At 40.3% G+C, this 14,187-nt stretch overlaps 4 non-coding genes across 4 annotated transcripts; all 4 read left to right on the top strand.

Moving 5' to 3' along the window:
- Window positions 1-12,265: 12,265 nt before the first annotated feature.
- Window positions 12,266-12,347, top strand: Trnal-aag (transfer RNA leucine (anticodon AAG)). Its single transcript has one exon. It is a non-coding gene; the product is annotated as a tRNA-Leu (tRNA).
- Window positions 12,348-12,857: 510 nt separating this feature from the next.
- On the top strand, window positions 12,858-12,939 carry Trnal-uag (transfer RNA leucine (anticodon UAG)). Its single transcript has one exon. It is a non-coding gene; the product is annotated as a tRNA-Leu (tRNA).
- Window positions 12,940-13,324: 385 nt separating this feature from the next.
- Window positions 13,325-13,406, top strand: Trnal-aag (transfer RNA leucine (anticodon AAG)). The gene has a single exon. It is a non-coding gene; the product is annotated as a tRNA-Leu (tRNA).
- A 510-nt stretch (window positions 13,407-13,916) lies between these two features.
- Window positions 13,917-13,998, top strand: Trnal-uag (transfer RNA leucine (anticodon UAG)). The gene has a single exon. It is a non-coding gene; the product is annotated as a tRNA-Leu (tRNA).
- The last annotated feature ends 189 nt before the right edge of the window (window positions 13,999-14,187 follow it).

Consider the following 14,187-nt stretch of genomic DNA (forward strand, 5'->3'; position numbering starts at 1 on the left):
CTGCATGGGACCGGTCGACGGATTGAAAATGCAAGTGAGGGAATCACCCTACAAATTGAAAAGACAGCAGAAACCGCAGGATCCTTAAACGCCTATATATATCTAATCATGGACGCTCAACTAAACATTCAAAACGGTGAAATTATGGATGTACTTTATTAAGATAGAATGGCGAAAAACACACTTTACATGAAAGAGCCCCACACAGCATTATTCGTTGGTCCTACGGGATGCGGAAAATCCAAACGTGTTGTAAAATTATTAGAGAATGAATACTTTGATCACTTCGATTTAATCGTGATTATATGCCCAACATTAAGATGGAATAAAACATATAGGGACCGAAAATGGTTTTGGAACGACAGATATGTGATTCTAATTGAGCCGGGAGGTATTTTATATGAATGGATTCGAAAGATGACGGATTTCTGTGCCGGATACAAAACCTTATTTCTGATCGACAATATCATCGCAGATGAGAAACTAGACAAAAAGAGACAGCCATTGCTAGAGTTGGCCATTAGCGGACGACATCGAAACCACACTATGTGGCTACTTACACAATCATACACCGCTATACCAAAAAATTTGCGAAGGCAAGCTAAAATGTTATATGTGTGGTATCCAAAAGACAGACAAGATCTCGCAACTATTCATGAAGAGAATGATGTCATTGAATCACGATCAGAGATACAGACGGTTAAGGAAAGGCTAAAAGATGGCAAATACACACATTTAGTCATGAGAATGGAACATCCAAGAACTTACGTGATTTGCTAGATTTGACGTTTTTTTGTTACAAGACTCTTGTAACAAAAGTATAAGAAGAATCTAACAGATCTACAGGACTCCTATAGATTTCTTGAAATCTCCTATAAGACTCCTATAGATTTCTTGAAATCTCCTATAAGACTCCTATAAGACTCCTATAAGACTACTGTACAGCAAATTACAGCAGATTTTTAGAAATCTACAAGAAGATATAAGAAGATTATAACAGATCTAACAAAATGATAGAATATATCAGTTTCATAATAGTATTACTAGTACTAGTAGTACTACTAGTAGTACTTAGCTTTTTTTGTGTTAAAAAATACCTATCGCTATTGAAAATGGCTGAAACGGCAATTGATAACTTAACTGCTATTCCGGGTCCTCCATCCGAGGATGGTAAGAGACAAAAATTGCTGGAGTGTGTGTTAACCGGAAATAGCAAGCTATACCTGGGTAAAATGTATACGGAAGATCAAATTCAAAAGCTCAAAGATGATGAGGTAAAGAAACTATTTGGTATATATGAAGCTAAACTATCAGGTCAAATGGTAAAGTCCTTGGGACAATCAATCATTCACATGTATTCCATGGGAGCTTGTACAGTCTTGGGAATAAACAATCAAGGCGCATTGAGCAATGACCTGGAAAATGACCCCTTCTTAAACTCTGCCCTTCAGAGATTCACATGTGACTTATATCATAAATTCGGCTCATTGTTAGCACCACTCAGTGTTGATCTCATTACGTGTAGGCATTACATCGCTGGAAGAAATTTAAACGCAAATAATAATATAAAAACAACAGATAATAAAGAAGTCAGAGGAACAGACTCAGACTCCTATTCAGGTGACAACGAAGAACCCTAAAAAGGTTGAAGCGGGTAAGAGGTTGGCGGAATACAACCGTAAAATGCGGGAAGAATATAAAAAAAGCGGCCATGGCACAAACACAGCCGACGCCTCAGACACAGCCGACTCAGAAAGACAATGCCGAAGAGGCAGAACCTACCATCGTCCCAAATGAAAAGCCTATGAACTACGCTATAGGGGGAATAATAGCCATCGGTTTGATTGGTGGATTTGCTTATTTTGTGTATAAACAGAAAGACAATGTACTATTTGCTATAACTGGGCCGAAGGGTACCCCACCACAAAAATCCAAAACACCTGTGAGAATAAGTAAACTTGAAATGGAATAAAGGGATAATATAGCGATATTATAATCTCACAGTATAGAAATAACATGGACAAGAAAAGTATAATTAACGATATATATAAAGCATCAGTCGTCTGCGTTTTCGCTGTAAGCTATTCAATGCTAGGAAAAAAGGTGTAAAAAATGTCACCACCCTCAATTCAAAAGTTTGACTTGGAAGATACCGGAAAGCTAGTCGCCATCGTCGCCGCTAGTGAAATGTCAAGGGAACACTTAATTAAGCAAAAGATTATACCTGAAACTATAAATATCTAAACATGGCTTTAATTGCAATAATGTTGGGAGGGGCCTTAGCCAATGCTTTGGCTTTTACAGGCTCAAGCTATCTCTTTTTCAAGCTTATCAAAAGACAGAATTGATAAGGAAAGAAAGCGTCATGATCTAGCCATAGAACAGCTGCAAAAAGCTCAGGTTTTGTGGCAACGTAAAAGTCAAGAGAGAGTAGACTTTATCAATAAGCAGCTCAGACTTGAAAAGAAGGCCGAAGGAAAATTCATAGAGCTAAAGGATGCAATGCGTGAATATAAAAAAGTGTTTGGAGATAGATCAATTCTTACGGATCTACCGCGGGAACCTGTATTGAGCGACTTTTATACACCTAGTAAGGATCAACATGAAAGGGAATTGGCCTTTCTCGCGCTAAGTATGATCGGTGTCGGTGGTGCTGTGTGGTATTTCGAAAGATAGTACTCCTAGTACTCCTAGTACTACCGGTACTCTATGTTACATGATGCATGTAACATATAATCTATACAAGGATCTAACGCTTTGTCACGAAATAGGTGTATATCAGATCTCCGATTCCAACTATCAAAGCCCACAAATTTTGACTCAACCAACCAACCGCTTCTTTCGCTCTATTGAGTATCCACGATACTATTGATCCCATTATTTCGGGTAGGGTTGCAGCCGCCAACCCGGCCAACCTTCCCAAGAGAGATCCCAACGCATTCAACTTGTTTTTTATCCAGGACCGGAGGTCCTTTGCACCACCTTCGGTTGTACAACCCTTTTCATGATTTTGTGCGTTACCGGTGGATGACCCCCCACCCCCAGGCGTCAAAGTTTCTACGAGAAGGCCGATAACCATACCAAATGCCGTTAGTACACTGACAACAGTGATACCCTGCTCACGGAATAGTGTTCGTATCTTCTCACCCAATGTTGTATCTTTGTCAAGGAGTTTAGTAATCGTCTCCTTGATGCTTGTTATTTGACTTTTAAGTTTACCTTTGAGAATATCAATAATCTCTTGCCGACCTTTCAACTCATTTTGCAAACCTTCCAACCTTTCGCTTCATTTTGTTGTTCCTCGGTCATATTTGGTGTGTTTTTCATCTCTTCCAACTTGTTTTTTTCTCTGTCAATATGCTGTTCGAGCTGAACCTTTTTTGCAACTTCATCCTGAAGAATTCCTCTTATGTTTCTCAATGATCTATCCAATCCTAGCAATTCACGCATAGGATATTCAAATAGATCACCGGTCTGGGTTGCTTCATGGTCTACAGATTGTTTTTTGACCAATGAAATTAAATCTTCCGTACTGTTTACCACATCCCCAGATATAGCTTCTAATTCTACATCACTTGCTGTTTCTATTTTAGATGATGAGGGTAGTTCTTCTTGTATTTTGTTTAGCTTAGCTGCCTGTCGGGCTGTAATCTCACCTTTTGGTATGTCAAAACCTAAATTACGCAGCCTTCTCTTGCCTAATATATCTGATATAGTACCGGTGGCCCTTAGTCTTCCATTGTTTGTCAAAGGTTCGTTTTTACCTCTGTAGTATAATTCACCATCCTTAATTTCAAAAAGGTCTGTATGTAGCACCTCAGGTTTTGACAGGGATCCTTCAGATAATCTATCATACAACCCTTCAACTAGTTCCTGCAAAACTCTAGTATTCTGACTGAGACCTCCGAATGATGTTTCTTCCTTACCCGGTGTGTGTATTTGTACTCGCGTACGGTCCCTAGTGGGTATGAGTGGTAAAGTTTCATCGGTACCTTCATCCGGTCTCCCATGGTCTCCAAAAGGGTCAATGTCTGCCATTTTTTATTATTTAGAGGATAGTTTTTTCTTTTTAATAAGGTAATAAACTAAAATGGCCGAGTATTCGAGGGAGGAAAACACGTTTAAAACAAACACACTTAATTCCCAACTTGACGAGTTGGTAAAACTACAAAAGAAATTCCGGGACAAGGAGTATAAATACAACAAAGCACTAAACCGATTAGTGATTTCGCGCATAATCTCGGAAACCTTAGCCGTTACCAGTTCGATAGCAGCTACCGCTACCATTATTAGAAAATTTAGGAATTCTATAGGACTTTCCGGTATATGCCTATCCAGCTCCGTTTTCCGTGCCATTATCGTAGCATTGATTAAGAGATATCGAAATAAACTTAACAAAGTCATGAAATCATGTCATGTTGTAACATCTGCTATTGATGTGTTTGAAAGCACTTTATCGCGGCAACCGTCTGATAATATTAGCCGCATGGAATTTCAATGTTTGCATGGTATATGCTATGAAGCTCTTGAAAAGATAAGTAAAATAGATGGAGAGTGAAACATTCTCAAAAGAATCATGAAAGGCGGGTTTTTTTATTATTTAGAGGATAGTTTTTTTTTGTAATAACCTAAAATGGCCGATCTTAAGATTTATCCAAAGTTACCCACCGCTCCCGAGTATTCGAGTGAGCAAGACAAGTTTAACACAAATACAGTTAATTCCCAACTTGATGAGTTGGTAAAATTACAAAACAAATTCCGGGACAAGGAGTATAAATACAACAAAGCACTAGACCGATTAGCGATTTCACTCTACATCTCAGAAACCTTAGCCATTTCCACCGGTATTGGTACGATAGCAACCAGCGCTACCCTTGTTGGAATTCCCATTTCTATAGGACTTTCCAGTGCATCCATAGGTGGAGCTATATCCTGTACCATTATCTCGGCATCGATTAAGAGATATCAAAAGAAACTAAACAAAGTCATGAAATTATGTGATGTTGTAACATCTGCTATTGCTGTGTTTGAAAACTCTTTCTCACGAGCATTGAATGATGATAATATTAGCCACATGGAATTTCAAACTTTGTGTGGTATATACTACGAAGCTCTGGAAAAGATGAACAAAACAGATAGAAAGATGGAGAGTGAAACACGCAATCAGTTTGAAAAAAGTTTATTGGCGAAAGTTCAAAGTCTAAAAAAGACGTTAAATCAGGAACAAAGTTAGTAATGTGTGCATGTATACCACTCACATATTTCATGTGCTATTTGAAAAATTAATATTTGAAAGTAAGGCGGTTTATGACATTATGTGGCGCGATCGTCCCTTTTCCCCAATACTGAGTCATAGCGGCCTTACCTGCCGGCCGCCCTGCGCGATCCTCGGCACAATCGTCTTTACCAGAAACAGGTAAAGATACTTTTTATGTATCGTCCCCCTTTTTCACCAATCTTGCACATAATCAAGAGGTAATTCTGTATCTTCAGGTATTAACATCAATTCCTCTTTTACAAAAGCTCGTCTAGGTCCGTCACGAATATAGTACATTACACGGTTACCGGGTTGCGCTATTACCTCACGCAATCTATATGTGTTTTTCGACCATATTCTATCGGTTGCCCGTCTCCGCCCATCATCATGCTCTTCACCGGGTTGCAGTAAATATCTATACAAGCCATCTTTAGGTAATTCTACTTCATAAGGATAACTCTCTTGATTAACCAAAGCCACCTCTTTCATTATAATAGCATCTTTTGGTTTCATACCAATCATCTGCGTCGTTGTATCGTTTAGCCTATCAATCAGTTTATACAGATGCTTAACCCATGTAGATGATCCCTTTTCCGAATCATTCAGTTCTTGGGCATCTTGTATTTTGAATAAATTTTCCGCAAGTATCTTGTTCAACGCCTCAACAAATGCTGTGTGCGTATGCTTATATTTTGTATTCGCCCTTTTAATTTCAACCTTATGCTTCTCCAACAATTTTGATACATCTGCTTTGAATTCTGAACCGTTATCACATTGAAAAGTTTTCGGATAAGTTAATGGTCCTGCCTTGTAGATGTCCTCAATCATAGCGGCAACCTCTTTGGCTTTCTTACTCCTCAAAGGTCGGGCTACTTTGTATCTGGAGGCAGCATCGATTCCCGACAAAATGTACTCATATTTATTACCATACAGTATGTCACCGGGCATGTACAATAAATCGAATTGATGTAAATCATTAGGGGTGGTAACTTCATAATGTGGTCTTTCAACATGTTTTGGAGCGGGTAAATGTACTTGCCAAAATGCTTGCTTTGATAGCCACTTCTTAATCTCCTTTGGCCTGAAGCCGAATCCTCTTAAATTCTGAACAGCCTTTTGTCCTTTCCATAAATTTCGAGGTTGATAGTAAGTCTCTTGAAGTTTAGAGTTTGACATGTTTTATTTATGCACACCTTTATTTATCTCCTTTTTGTTATGATGTAGCACGATAAAAGTGCTTAAAAGTATTTTTACTGATTATATATAAAAATGTCCGACATAACAAGTCAAACGGATCTACATTGTGATACCACCAATGGTGGTGTATCCGACTACAAATTAATGAAACTCAAAGAGTTGAAAGAATTGGCTAAATCCCGTGGGGTGAAGTATATTTGTGGAATGAATAAAACTAAATTGATTGAGGTGATTGGGAGGAATGATATGGATCCATCCTACACCATCGACCTAGATACCAAACAAGAATGGTATGGATACTGTTCCAACTGGAGGGTAAACAACAGAGAAGCATATCTAAGATGTCAAAAACGTTATAACGAAAAGAGATCTTCCAAAAGTTGATTGGACCTAGATTGTTACTCGCGCGCGTAACAAATGTTATGAATCTTTTTTAGTTTCACGATTATAAAACTATCTTAAAGATTCATAAATCGTATATCACAAACCGGCATGGCTACACTTTCTTACTCAGACTTTTTCTACTCAGACTTTTTTTACATCCGACAGGGGAAGGTTCCCCAATTAAGAAAAGTCGCTAGAGAACTCGGCCTACATGGCTACTCAAGGCTCAGAAAGGCCGAGCTGATCGAATTATTGACACCCGCCATCGTGTCAGCACCGGTACCCGTGCCGAGACCAAATGGATCAGCACCGATACCCATGGATCCAATCGATGAGGATAATGTTGAGCCGCATCAGCCGGCTATCCCAGACTATGAAATTGATACCTTGGATGAATCGGAAAAATGTATAATTTGTTATTCACAACGAAAGGACGCGACCATTGTTCATGGGACCACCGGGCATTTTTGCTGCTGTTTATTGTGCGCATCTATATTGAAATCGGAGGGAGATAAGTGCCCCATATGTCGCGCATCCATCGATCTTGTCATTAAACAATATAATTGAGAGGTCAGATTGCAAACTAAAAATTGAATCCTATCACTGTAATGTGAAGGTCGGGGCCACCTAGATTGTTTTTTGTTACTCGCGCGAGTAACAAATGTTATGAATCTTTTTTTAGTTGCACGATTATAAAAAAAACTATCTTAGAGATCCATAGATCGTATATCACAAACCGGCATGACTTCGAGAAATACAGTTGCTGAATTAAGAGATCTCGCTTGAGAATGCGGCCTACATGGCTACTCAAGCCTCAGAAAGGCTGATCTAATTGAATTATTGACACCCACTACCGTGTCAGCACCGGTACCCGTGCCGAGACCCACCAGACCAGTACCAGCGCCGAGACCAAATAGACCAATACCGATGCCTAGACCCGTACCAGCACCGAGACCCTCGAGATCCTGTACTAGCCAACAGGACATGGATTTGTTTGAGCGGCAAGAAATGGCTAAAACTAGACCTCAAATAAAAAGTAAGTTGAAAACCCCTATACCCCTATTGAAGAAGCGTTTGTAGGTTCCTACAAAAGGTTCAAGATAAACCCTGACGGTGAGAAGTGAGGTTTATGAGTGACGTGCTCGGGCAGAAGAAGTCATTGAAGACTCAGGCGACCTTGTGGGTGAAGTGGGTAAGGGAGGACACCAGCTCGTCTGATGCCCCGTGCGTACATGTCGATAAAGCATTCAATAGCTATATGGAGATGCTGCACGCCCACGATGACATTTCTGATGTTTTCGATCGGATGCGTAACAAGATAATCGAACAGATTGAGAACCCTGCGCTACCCACCAGCGGGTTCACAATCGAAAGGATCCTACATATGCATGTGGACTTTCATAAGCTAAAATTAACGAGAGGTAGCTCTTATTTGCCGCTACCTAAGAATTTCAGTGGAAAGCGATCTGTGATTAATCCTAAAAATGAAGATGATGATGAATGTTTCAGATGGGCTATTATCGCCGCGCTTAACCAAAATCTGATCAAAAGTAATCCTGAGCGTATCTCAATTCTTAAGAAGCATGATAAGTATAATTGGGATGGTCTAACTTTCCCAATGGCGCAAAATAAAATAGATTTGTTTGCGAGAAGGAACCCCGATGTCGCTGTGCATGTTTTGACAAAGGATGAGGGGGAAGGTATCTACATGTGTCGCAAGTCGAAGCATCTGGATCGTAAGGAGACGGTTGTTTTGTTCTTGTTACATGAGGAGGAGAAGAGACATTACATGGCCGTTAAGAACTTGAGCGGTGTCCTGAGCAAGGCCAACTCAAAGCATGAACATAAGGAGTATTATTGCTTGAATTGTCTCTCTGGTTTTCCAAGCGAACAGAAAAGGGATGAGCACTTTGAGTATTGCAAGAATAACGATGCTGCTAAGATTCAACTCCCTGAGGAGGATAGCACCTTAACCTTCACTGATGGTAAGTTTCAGCTCAAAGCTCCATTCATCATGTATGCCGATTTCGAAGCTTTCACAAAAGAGTTGCCCGAAGAAGAGAGAAAATGCGGATCATCCACCGAGAAAGTTGGTAAACATGTTCCCACTGGATTCTGTTGTTATAGTAAATATGCTCATGGTGAAGTGCCAGGCCCTCTGAAGCTTTACCACGGTGAGGATTGTGTTCCGCGCTTTGTAGATCATGTATTTCTGAGGCTAAAAGGTTATATAACATGTTTCCTCAGAAAGCAATGGATCCACTGACGGAGGATGAGCGTGACAGTTTCAAGAGAGCCAGTGTGTGCCACATTTGCATGGAAGAATTTGATGACAAGGATGACATCAAGGTTAGGGATCACTGCCATTTCACCGGTAAGTTTCGCGGGGCTGCCCATCGAGAATGTAATATCCGATACAAAGTGCCTAATTATATTCCGGTTGTCTTTCATAATCTGAGTGGCTACGATGCACATCTATTTATCAAAGAGCTTGCGAAGCAGCATGGGGAAGAAAATATGAGCGTTATCGCTAAAAATAAAGAGAAATATATCTCTTTCTCGACGGATGTTAAGGTTGGTGAATACATTGACAAAAATAGAGAGACTAAAGCCAAAAATATAAAATTAAGATTCATCGATTCGGTTCGTTTCATGGCTAGTAGCCTGGATAAATTGGTAAACAATCTCTCTGATGATCAGTGTAAAAATCTTCGAAAATTCTTCAATGATGATGAGCAATTCAACATAATGAGAAGAAAGGGTGTATACCCATATGAATATGTTGATTCATTCGATAGGTTTAATGAAACTAAGCTTCCGTCGAAGGATGATTTTTATAGCAAGTTGAACATGAGTGGTATCAGTGATGCTGACTATGCGCATGCCCAAAAGGTATAGAAAGACATGAAAGTTGAAAATATGGGTGTTTATCATGATATATATCTCAAGACTGATGTGCTGCTTCTGAGTGATGTGTTTGAGACCTTCAGGGAAACATGCTTGAGAAACTACGATCTAGACCCGGCTCACTTTTACACTGCTCCGGGATTAGCCTGGAGGGCGTGTTTGAAAAAGACCAAGGTTAGTCTAGATTTATTGTCGGATATGGAGATGGTCCTGTTCATTGAGAGGGGTATTAGGGGTGGATTGTGTCAGGCTGTCCACCGCTACGCCAAAGCCAACAATAAGTATATGGGGGACAAGTACAACATATCGGAGAGGAAGGAGATAGATAGCTATCTCCAGTACCTCGATGCAAATAATTTGCACGGCTGGGCCATGATTCAGAAGCTGCCGACTGGGGGGTTTGAGTGGGTTGACACCGGTAAACTTTCGCACTTCACACCTGAACTGATTTCGCAATTAGATGTGGAAAACGGTGAAGAGGGGTACATCCTTGAGGTCGATGTGAGCTATCCACAGGAGCTTCACGATTCTCATAACGATCTTCCTTTCATGCCTAGGAGGAAGGTTATCAATGGGGTCGAGAAGCTGACACTGTGTCTTTCAGACAAGAAGAACTATGTGATTCATATCCGTGCGCTTGCTCAAGCTGTGAATCACGGTCTTGTTCTGGATAAGGTTCATAGGGTCTTGAGATTTGATCAGAGTGCGTGGTTGAAACCGTACATCGATTTTAACACCAATTTGCGTACAAAATCAACGAATGACTTCGAGAAAGATTTTTTCAAGCTGATGAATAATTCGGTCTTTGGTAAAACTATGGAAAACCAACGTAAGCAAAAGGATATACGTTTGGCTACCAAGAAAGAACAATATGAGAAGCTGGTGATGAAGCCCAACTTCAAGGGTAGCACGTGGTTCTCGGAAACACTGATGGGCATAGAGATGTCCAAGATCAAGATCAAACTGAATAAGCCAATCTACCTGGGACTGGCAATTCTCGACTTGTCCAAGATAGTTATGTATGAGTTCCACTATGATTACATGAGACCGAAATATGGTAATGATGTAAAGCTTTGCTACATGGATACAGATTCATTCGTTTATCATATCAAAACCGACGACTTTTACCAAGATATCGCCGACGATGTAGCTTTGAGATTTGACACATCAGGGTAAGATAAGAAAGATGGAAGACCTCTACCATTAGGTTTGAATAAAAAGATCATTGGGCTGATGAAGGACGAGTTAGGTGGCGAGGTAATGACGGAGTTTGTCGCCCTAAGAGCGAAGACCTACGCTTACAAACAGCTATGTGGTAGGGAGGATAAGAAGTGTAAGGGGGTCAAGAGGTGTGCGGTGAGGAAGACCTTGGGTTTTGATAACTACAAGAGGTGTCTGTTCGAGGGTGTAAATGTTTACAGAACCCAATTGACCTTTCGATCCATTAAGCATGATATTCACACGGTAAAAACAAATAAACTCGCACTCAATGCGGATGATGATAAGCGCATAATTGTGTAAGATGGTATTACTACGTACGCTAGGGGCCATTATAGACACAGTTGAATCCTATCACTGTAATGGGGGTACACGTCAGGGGTGGGGGGGTGGGACACGGCGGGGATTGGGAGGTTGGGGTGGGGTGGGGGACAGAATTTCTGTCGTTGATTTAATGGGTATGATCCATGATTTGACGTAAAATGGTAAAGTGCTAACGGATTTTATGGACTCTCCTATCGTTGATTTAACGGGTATGATCCATGATTTTACATAAAATGGTAAAGTGCTAACGGATTTGCACCAACATCGGCATTTCCCTATCTCTGAGTGATTGTCCGAATGAAACGTTCTTACAGTCATGTTCAACATATTTCTTGATAATTGCATAATTTTTAGCATTTAACCCACAAGAGTATAATTTTTGGCGTTTCATTATTGTACCCACGCAATGTGAACTTGTCAAAGTTTACTTGTCAACGGACAGACTTAGGACTTCGGATCTTAGGTTAATTGGTTAGAAAAAAACCTTCCTGCTAATGTCAGCATAAGCCATTTTTGGTTTACTTGAACTTTTTTGGGACGGGGACTTTATACCTAAAAAAGTAGGCAGGATGGCCGAGCGGTCTAAGGCGCTGGTTATAGGCACCAGTCACTTCGGTAGCGCGTAAAAACGTTTTTATTTCCGCTTAACTATTTTGCCTAGAAAAATCCGCGAACGTTTAAAAAGGATGTATTACAAGTTTCGCTTGCATGCAGGACGGGATCGCTAAAACTGCCTGACTGTGCAGGTATTTCCACCCACAATCAGGCAAAACTCTCTAAATAGATAAAAAGTCACGGGACGAATACACTTGCAATGGAATGTGCAGAGCTGGTTGGGTATCAACGTATTATTTTGCGTCACTTACTTATTTGAATTTTTCATACATTTCTGTCAATTTTGCATGTCATCTAGTGCTTAAATACGCGTAAATACTATTTTCTCTGCACGCTCGTCGACATTATGTATTTGAAAAACCGGGCAGGATGGCCGAGCGGTCTAAGGCGCTGATTTAAGGCACCAGTCACTTCGGTGGCGCGAGTTCGAATCTCGCTCCTGTCATCTTTTATCGCATGACCGGAAATGTCCTCGGACAGAGAATATTGATTACGCTTAAAAACTTCGTCCCCAGAAAGACGCAAATTTAAAAAAAGTATAATCAACAAGTCTTTGTCGCATTGGGGAAAAGTGTCACTTGTACCACTTGATTTTACGGAAAATTTCGTTTATTTTTCGAAACAGAAATCTAGAGCGTTTAAACGACAGGAGATTTGGATTTACAGCTTGTTAAGAGCGATAGTCCGAATAAAACGTTCTTACAGTCATGTTCAACATTTTTCTTGATAATTGCATAATTTTTAACATTTTACTCACAAGAGTATAATTTTCGGCGTTTCATTATTGTACCCACGCAATGTGAACTTGTCAAAGTTTACTTGTCAAGGGACAGACTTAAGACTTCGGATCTTAGGTTAATTGGTTAGAGCAAAAACCTTCCTGCTAATGTCGGAATAAGCCATTTTTGGTTTACTTGAACTTTTTTGGGACGGGGATTTTATATCTTAAAAAGAAGGCAGGATGGCCGAGCGGTCTAAGGCTCTGGTTTTAGGCACCAGTCACTTTGGTGTCGCGAGTTCGAATCTCCCTCCTGCCAACTAATCATACATGTCTGAAAAGTACGTCGGACAAACGTTTTTATTTCCGCCTAACTATTTTGCCTAGAAAAATCCGCGAACGTTTAAAAAGGATGTATCACAAGTTTCGCTTGCATGCAGGACGGGATTGCTAAAACTGCTTGACTGTGCAGGTATTTCCGCCCACAATCAGGCAAAACTCTCTAAATAGATAAAAAGTCACGGGACGAATACACTTGCAATGGAATGTGCAGAGCTGGTTGGGTATCAACGTATTATTTTGCGTCACTTACTTATTTGAATTTTTCATACATTTCTGTCATTTTTGCATGTAATCTAGTGCTTAAATACGCGTAAATACTATTTTCTCTGCACGCTCGTCGACATTATGTATTTCAAAAACCGGGCAGGATGGCCGAGCGGTCTAAGGCGCTGGTTTAAGGCACCAGTCACTTCGGTGGCGCGAGTTCGAATCTCGCTCCTGTCATCTTTTATCGCATGACCGGAAATGTCCTCGGACAGAGAATATTGATTACGCTTAAAAACTTCGTCCCCAGAAAGACGCAAATTTAAAAAAAGTATAATCAACAAGTCTTTTGTCGCATTGGGGAAAAGTGTCACTTGTACCACTTGATTTTGCGAAAAATTTCGTTTATTTTTAAAACAGAGATCTAAAGCGTTTAAACGACAGGAGATTTGGATTTACAGCTTGTTAAGAGCGATAGTCCGAATGAAACGTTCTTACAGTCATGTTCAACACTTTTCTTGATAATTGCTTAATTTTTAACATTTAACCCACAAGAGTATAATTTTCGGCGTTTCATTATTGTACCCACGCAATGTGAACTTGTCAAAGCTTACTTCTCAAGGGACAGACGTAGGACTTCGGATCTTAGGTTAATTGGTTAGAGCAAAAACCTTCCTGCTAATGTCAGAATAATCCATTTTTGGTTTAATTGAACTTTTTTGGGACGGGGATTTTATATCTTAAAAATAAGGCAGGATGGCCGAGCGGTCTAAGGCGCTGGTTTTAGGCACCAGTCACTTCGGTTGCGCGAGTTCGAATCTCGCTCCTGTCAACTAATCATACATGTCTGAAAAGGTACGTCGGACAAACGTTTTTATTTCCGCTTAACTATTTTGCCTGGAAAAATGCGCGAACGTTTAAAAAGGATGTATCACAAGTTTCGCTTGCATGCAGGACGGGATTGCTAAAACTGCTTGACCGTGCAGGTAATTCCGCCCACAATCAGGCAAAACTCTCTAAA

Source organism: Hydractinia symbiolongicarpus, chromosome 3 (genome assembly GCF_029227915.1).
Source record: "Hydractinia symbiolongicarpus strain clone_291-10 chromosome 3, HSymV2.1, whole genome shotgun sequence".
NCBI lineage: Eukaryota > Metazoa > Cnidaria > Hydrozoa > Anthoathecata > Hydractiniidae > Hydractinia > Hydractinia symbiolongicarpus.